The sequence below is a fragment of the Pteropus alecto genome, unplaced genomic scaffold, assembly GCF_000325575.1.
Source record: "Pteropus alecto unplaced genomic scaffold, ASM32557v1 scaffold270, whole genome shotgun sequence".
Classification (NCBI taxonomy): Eukaryota; Metazoa; Chordata; class Mammalia; order Chiroptera; family Pteropodidae; genus Pteropus; species Pteropus alecto.
Window position 1 is genome coordinate 5819493 of NW_006430735.1, and position 8695 is coordinate 5828187.

The window sequence follows — 8695 nt, forward strand, 5'->3', positions numbered from 1 at the left end:
ACATAGATACTAAGAAGTGTTATATGTCTTCTTGGTACATGATTCCCTTTATCATTATGAAGTGTCCCTCGGTATCTTTCTTCACCTTTTTTATTTTGAAGTCTATTTCGTCTGATATTAGTACCGTTCATCCTGATTTTCTCTGAATGCCATTTGCTTGAAATATTGTTTTCCACCCTTTCACTTCGAGTCTGTATATGTCTTTGGAGCTGAGATGTGTCTCCTGGAGGCAGCATGTGGTTGGGTTTTGTTTTTTGATCCATTCTGCAACTCTGTGCCTTTTTATTGGTGAGTTCAGTCCATTTACATTTAGGGTAATTATTATAATATGAAGTTTTCCTATAGCCATTTTATCTTTTGCTTTCTGGTAGCTTGGTGTTTCCATTGCTTCTTTATCTGTTTTTGTTTTTGTTTTTGTTTTCCATTTTGGTTGGGTTTCATGGATTTTCCTCTGGTCCTCCTTGTTTTATGTTATATACATCAGTTATTTATCTTTGGCATGTGGTTACCACTATGAATATGTAGAAGATAGTTATATACATGTACTAGTCTATTTTCTTCTGCATGTGCTTTATTTCCATTTCCCTTTGCAAATTTGGATCTTTGAATCCTCCCCTTTTTTATTGTTTTCTCGATTTGTCCCTATGTATGCTAAATATTCATTACTATCTTGCAATAACAAATCTCTTCTTATTGTTTAAGCTTATAATACCCTGTTCTTAATAAGGATGGCACTCCTCCACTTCTTTCTGCTTGCTAGTCTCCTTACTCATAGTTATGTATTTTTTTGTCATTTTGGTTTAGGTGAGCTGACCCCTTTCAGTATTTCCTATAGTGCAGGCCTTGTATTGGTGAATTCCCTCAATTTTTATATGTCTGGAAAGGTCTTTATTTCTTCTAAATATCTAAAGGAGAGCTTTGCTGGATACATTATTATTAGATGGAGTCCAACGATAATCTAATGGGTTTTCCTTCATAGGTTACTGTCTTCTTTTCTCTGGCTGCTCTGAGAATTCTTTCTTTTCATTGATTTTTGATGATTTTAATACAATGTGTCTTGGAAAAGGCCTTTTTGGGTTGAGATAATTAGGTATTCTGTTGACTTCTTGAATTCCAAATTCCAGCTCATTCCTTAGATTTGGAAAATTCTCCTCAATTATTTGCCTGAAAATACTTTTTAATCCCTGTTCCTTTTCCTCCCCTTCAAGAATGTCCATTATTCTTATGTTTCCTTTCCTGATGGTATCAGCTAGTTCTTGTACTTCTCTTTCACTGTTTTTCATCCTTCAGTTTGTTCTTTCTTCCTTCTGATTTATTTCTAAATCTCTGACTTCGATATCACTGATCCTTTCCTCCATTTGGTCAATTCTATTTCCCAAGCTTGCTATTTCATTTTTCATCTCTTTCTGTGTGTTCTTCATCTCCAGAAATTCTATTTTGTTCTTTTTGAAGGTTCAATATCCTTGCTAAAATACTGATTCTGCGCATTTAGTTGTTTTTTTCAGTTTCTGGAATTGTTGATATGAATTACTTGGAATCTCATTGAGGTTTTTCAGAAGTACTATCCTGAATTCTCTTTCATTTAAGTCACACATTTCTATGTCTTTAAGCTTATTTTCTTTTCTTTTTTTTTTTTTTTTTAGGCGAGGCAACCCTTGGTTGACCTTACAGATTGCAAGGACCTTGTCTGCTTACAATCCCTTATTATTTATTTTTTATTTTTTTATGCCTACAGCACCTGGTCTTCCTAGGTGGTCTCCCATCCAAGTACTAACCAGGCCCGACTCTGCTTAGCTTCCGAGATCAGACAAGACTGGGTTTGTTCAGGATAGCATGGCCATAAACAAAGCTTATTTTCTGGAGATTTTTCTCTTTCTTTTTGAGCTGCCTTGTCACTTTGGCTATACATGTTATTTAATGGACAATTTCTCCACCTGGGCATTAATGAAAGTGTATTCTGCCTTTTGTCCAGAAAGAAGATTTATTATATAAAGGTCTCTCTCTAGCTTGTTGCTAAAATGGTGTTTTTCTCTTGGTTTCCAGTAGATGGCATCTAAGACTCTTGAATCCCTGCTTTATATAAAGTATTTATAATGCCTTTTTTTTTCCTTCTAGATATTCAATCATGCTCACTACCCTCAGTCTCAGTCCCTGTCAGGATTAGTGACAGTTTTGGAAGCGGGTACTCAGATTTCCCTTGGGCCTCACAGTATTTGGTCTTGGAAGATATGAGGGGTGGGGCCCTCTGGGTTGGAGGGTGAGGACTGTGGCTCAGCTTCAAGTTTTGCAGCTGCGGCTGGTAATAATCAACTGTTGCTTCTCTACCGTCTCCACTTCTCTGCTGTCCCCACTTTTCTACTTTCTGCCCTGATCCCTGGGCACTGCTGCTGCATGGAGGTCACAGCTCTCCCAGGCAGGGCTGTTCAGAGAAGCCACCATACCTTCTTCTCTCCCACTCCTCCTGCTGAGAGAACCAGCTGCAAGAGGCAGCTTCTTTGTTTCTTTCAGTCTTCTGCCTGACTCCCGGGGTTCTGACCTGTGGTAGCTCTTATGTGCAGATCCCTTGTTCAGATATGCTTGTGTGCAGGTTGGGTGTTTTTTTTTGTTGAGTTTTAGATGTTTAGCTTATTGTTTCAAGGGGAGAGATCTGGGGACATCTCTCACTCTACCATGTTTCTGACTACTTCATTCATTTGTTAAAGGATAATAATTTACACTTTGAACAGCACTACTGAGAATTCCAGACTTCTGAGTGCATGTTGAGAATCTAACTATATATGGGATTATCCAGTTTCTTTGGCTACTAATAATAAGATAGGGAGTGGACTCAATAAACAAAATGGTTGGAGGGATCAGTGGCCTTTGGATTGGAGCAAAGATATGACTCACATTAAAAACTCACTGTCATGGAAGTCTAAGCTTCTAGAGTTTAATTTCTGGGCCAATAACTTAAACATTTAGGAAATAGAACAAAAGGAATTAGATTCCATAGTACAAAAGCATCACCTTTACATAATTGAGATAGTCTTTTCTATTTTTATAAAATATAAAATAATTAAAGGGAGAAATGAGAGATATGACAGAGACTGATAGTTTTCTTTCAATATTTATTTTCCCCTCCTTCAATAATAAGAAACCCATGTATTTGCTTAGAGTGTAGCAAAAATTATATATGCTCAATCTCACTTTCAGCTACAGCTAACTATGTGATTAATTTGGCCCACATGGCATAAGTGGAAATATTGTGCAACATTCTAGGAGTTCTCCTTAAAGATTAAAAAGCCCTATTTTGCCCTCTCTCCATCCTGTTGATGTAATAGTTGAGCTCCAGCAGCCATCCTGAAACATAAGAATAGGGACCACCCCACTAAATATGTTGGAACAGAACCTTGCAGAAATACTGGTTCCCTGATGACTGATTCTGTAGTTAACATCATTCCTGGACTTATTTTACACACAAGAATGATGCTTCTATTTTTTAAGGCACTTTTTTATATGTGGGAGGGAGAGAAAGGAGTGGTCCATGTTATTCTCAGATAAACATAATCCTGAAATATTTTATTCTCTTCTTCCCAGTACTCAGCTGGAATGTGATATCAGGTTTGGAGGAAAGTTGTAGGTAAGTGGGGCAGTAATCAGGACAGCCTATAAGTCAGAAGGTTTAACATTCATTACAGCTGCAACCTGAAGGCATGATTCTCCAGAAGAAAGGTGATAAAGAAACAATTTATCTAGAAACCAAAGCAGTTTCTGGATTATCTACTGGGTTGGCCCCTGTTACCATTATAAATAAAAGACATAATAAAATACATCAATGTAATTTTTTATTTCTTTCCTTAATTCCAAAAGGGTGTGTGTGTAGTTTTGAGTATGTTACAATTCTTATTTTCTTGTGATGATTTAATGAAATTTCAGTTTTAATATTTTTTTTTAAGTGCTTAACACATGAGAAATTCTAAAATCTGAGTCCCTGGGTCTGTGTTCAATTTTAACTGAATGCTGGCTAGTTCTTTGTTTCTAAAGGCAAATTCTGTAGCAACATGGAGTCCCAGAGAGAAAAGTATTCACACAGTTGTGGCCAAAGCCTCCTATTTGGAAACAAACAATATGATCAGTTGTGGTCATATCCCACATTGCTTATATCTGTCTGGTGTCAGAGAACAGTAAAGAAAAATGTATGGTTTGGGAGAAAAAAAAAGAAAAAAATTATTCAATGTAAAAGCAAAATTATCTTCCAATTGAGAGACGAACTCTGCTTTATCAAAAGGTGTCTAATAATGAAAAGACAGTGGAGTGGAAAGACACCTCCATTCGCTCCTCTTTGCTGCAAGAATTAGAGTAGATAACTAAATCATCACAAATTAGACAAAAGCCTTTAATGCAATTAGCTAGTAAATTAAGGTATGCCCTATTATCAATTATTCTTGCAAGTACTTGCAAGGTGTTGTATTTTTATATATTTTAAGCAAATGGGTCAGAACTACATTGAATCTTTTTGGAAGCTTTAAAAAAATAGTTCAGAAAGTTCTATTTTCAAATTTTGTAGGTATGCAGAGAAAGAATAATACTTGATAACATTAAATCATTTTCAGCAACAAAATTGCTTAATAATGAAAACATCATTTTCATAAAGGCTTTTTCAGATTGAGTTTCTTTTAAAAAGCAATTATTTTCTTACTCATTGTTAAAATATTTTTTTACCTTAAAAGAAGATATTAATTTCTTTCATGAAAAAAAAGTCTACAATGTAGTACACAGTAAGATCTGCTTAAATCATCATTGTTTTTATATCATTTCACGGTTGACAGAGAGTTTATACTGTGTTGAAAGACAACAGGCCCAAAATGGAGTTACTTATGTTAAGACCCACATCACTAAAATAAGACTTAATTTAATTACAGTTTCAACTCTCCCAGAAACAGAATCTTAGAATCAATCAGGAATCACCTAATCAGTACTAGTTAGGTAATCTGCCTGATGGATAACTGCCATCCCCTAAAGGGAAATAACCTTGCAATAACCAACCTATTTTTTTGCCTGGTATAACTTCCTTGTTTCTGCTCCATTTTGCCTATGAAAGTCTTTCGTGTAGTACAGCATTTCTGACCTTTCTATCTGCTAGTTTGGATGCTGCCCAATTTGAACTGATTTTTGCTCAAATAAACTCAGAAAAAATTTATATGCTTTAGCTTACCTTTAACAAGTAAAAATAAGAAAATTGTCAGTTTGACATGTTTTGTTTCCTTGTATTTGTACTGTTCGTATTATCTTCATGAGTGTGTTTTTATCAGAAGTCTCTTTTATGCTACTCATCTATTTTGTGTGGTTTCTCTAAGTTAAACCAAACACTGTATAGTACTGTAAATACACTTAGCCAGGCACATACAAACCACAATACATTATAATTCTCTGAAAACAAGCAAATCATTGAAGCTGTCTCTGTCAACTACCCCTTGGTGTGAGGTTCCACAGTTCCCTGGAATATCTCATATATGTCTATGATATGTGACCATCTGACAGTCTGGCTCAGTGAGGAAGCCCATGTCAATCTGTACACATGCATGTTGGACTTTTTCTGAGTGCAGCAAAAAGTCATTGAAAGAGTGAGTATAACATGGTCACATTTGTGGCTTAGATAACTTAAAAATGTACTAGAGTGTTGTATAAAGCTTAGAGCCTGAGTGGAAAGATTACATAAGTTCATAATGTCATTTTATTCTAAAAATCAGGAGCCACCACGGGTGTGGATTAAGCCACCAGAACTGACTTATAGACCAATGTTGAGGGCCTAGAACTAAACCTGGACTTTTTAAGGCCACTCACTCACTCACTCACTCATGGATTTATTCTTCATTTAACAGACGTTAATTTGGCATGAATTTCCAAGAACTGAGCTCAAAACTAGAGCAAATTCTTCCTGTCAACTTAACCCCAGGACAAACCCACATCCCTTTAGCTGAGCCAGACTAGGCAGACTAGGTGGACCCTGGGCAGGAGAAAATGTGAGGCCATCTTTATGCATAGCTCTCTGCCTGCCTTCTGCACTTACCTTTGTGCATCCATCTCACTACCAGAATCCCAGCAGGAACACCAGTCACACTGGTCATGTAGAGCCCCTGTCTTCTGGAAAATCATGTGTGGTGACAAAAAGCTGAGCAACCCTCATGCCTAAGCCCTGCAAAACTTTCTGGAGAGGGACCTGCGTATTGTTATGGAAGACATGCTGATTTGGAACCGCATTGACGGAAGCATGCAGCATCTTTACCTTATCAGAAAAATTTGCAGATACATGAAAATCCCCAGGTGTTTGCAGAGACAACATTTAAGTAAAATCTACATGATATCAACCAAAGAAATTGTGATCATGCCAGCTCTCTAACCTAGAAAGAAGGAACATTCTGTTTTCTTGTTTGCATAGATTGTTTAGATTTCTCAGTGTTAGAAAAAGAGTCAACGTATCCAAAATAGAGTTTCTCTATTTTTTCCGCCATGTTCTTTCCAAATTCTGCATTGTCACTGTTTTCACTAGTCCCAGTAACAAAAATTCCTTGAAGGCCTATGTATATAAAACACTATATAAGACACAGGAGATACAAAAATGCATAAAATAGCATACCGTCCTGGAAGACTTCAGTCTAATTGAAGCAGATAAAAGATATATAAGAGAAAAAAGACACAGTAAGTAAGGATACGGTATGTATCAAGTACATGGTACAGACAATGATTTTATAAGAAAGAGGAGACTTATCTGAGATTAAAAGGAGCAGGGAGGGCTTAGATTATCAGAGAGTGGAGCAACTCAAGAGGGTCTCACAAAGGAATAACCTGAATTACAGGATTGGAAAGTAACAATCTCTAACATTCACATAATGTTGCCAAGCACAGTTCTAGGTACTTTATAATTTTAAATTTATTTTTTTCTTACAATATTCTTACAAGGTAAGTACTAAATTATCCCCTATATTAAAGATGAGCAAATAAAGAATACAGAGGTTAAGCGGCAAGCCTGAGGTCACACAGCTAAGAAATGGCAAAGTCACGAAATGATCTCGGGCAGTCAGCCTTCAGAATGTGGTCTTAACTGTTATTCTGCTACACTCCATAAGATGTGTGAATACAGCCAGACTTCATCCAGGGGCAGTGGGTGAGGGTAGAGGTGGGCAGGTACGTGCATGGGGCAGAGGCTGAAATCTGAAGAAAATAGGGACATACACAGGAAAGACCCAGAAACCCTGATATTCTCAATGCGGATGACAGGCTGAAAACCATTTGGTTCCAAATTTTAAAAAGCAGTTTATTTTATATTTACAAACATATCTAACTTCAAAAGTCAGAACTCGAGCAGAACAACCTTAAATAACCACAGGCTGCAGTAGTATTGAGGTTGAACGAGAACCTGGGGGAAGTGGTTTATTGCATAACTATAAAAATGAATACTAATATGGCCTTCAGATGTAAAAATGTACAAATTTAGAATTTCTCTAGAATTTGTATTTATAGAATTGACATATATGTGTAAACTTTAATTTTAATTAAAAAAAAATTTTGCGAATGTTCTTTATGTTTGGCCTCATTCATTCATCCTTCTCCTGGCAACATGTTCCTTGCTACTCCTTTCTTCTACCACAAGCCAGAGACAGGGCAGTGACAATCACCACCCTGAACAGGGTCATTCCACGCTCATTAGGGTTTCATTAGGATGGGAACACTGAGCTTGTTTACCTCCTTCCCACTTCCGTCACAGAACCCGGCTTCTAGTTAAAGAAGAAGAGAAAACAGAAGAGGGATGTGACAGAATGAAGAAGGTTTTGTTTTTTATTTTATTTTATTTTATTTTATTTTAATACAGTACATTGATTAGACATTGATATAGTTTATAAAATGATTTCCCTAATTGCTCTTTCTCTCCTTTGGTTCTCTACTATCACTAATGCTGACTGCATTCGCTATGCCATGCTCCTCTGCCCCCTTGACCATTTATCAACTACTGATTTGTACTTCTTTAACCCTTCACACCTTTAAAATTCTGTAATCAAAGAGTGAGCCTTGGTTAAACTGACACTATCTATCCTGGAACAAATTTGCAGAACTCTTTTCCACCCTAAAACTTGTTAACAAAACAGTGATCTAATTTAAAGGGACAGAGAGTGGTTAGAGAAGAGCTCCAGCAGACAAAAATGTTGGCTAAAAAATTTTTAGCCAAAGTCTGAGTTCCATAAGCCCTCCTCCCTCCCCTAAAAAAGAAGTCTGCTAAGAAGGGGAAGCCGATAATTCTGTCTTCCCCATTTTTTTCCCCAGCTCGAATTCAAGTGACATCAAACAAATTCTGCACAAATGTTTTGATATATTTTTTCCTATATTTTTGTTCCTCTTCCCCACCCTGAGGTTTTTGGTATTTTGACAACTTTTCAATCATATGACATTCACCTTCAACCCCTAGACAGCTTGTATACCTCTGAGTTCACTTAGTGACCTTGCATCTCCCAGACTCAAACCTCACTTCTTCAGGATAAAGTAGGGAGGGTTTCATGCCAAGAGGGAGAGAAAATGTTTCTTTTTTCTTTAAAGTTTGGACCAAGCCTCTGGTACATAGCTCCACCTTTTGCTTCAGAGCCCAGAACAGGTGTACCCAAGGCAAGAAAGGTCAAGAATTACAATCTTTCAAACTGCCCAGAAGCGACCTTTTTATGAAGAG

At 36.8% G+C, this 8695-nt stretch overlaps 1 pseudogene; it reads right to left on the reverse strand.

Annotated features, from left to right (window-relative positions):
* Positions 1 to 1726: 1726 nt before the first annotated feature.
* LOC112485371 lies at positions 1727 to 1845 on the reverse strand (annotated as a pseudogene).
* Positions 1846 to 8695: the final 6850 nt, after the last annotated feature.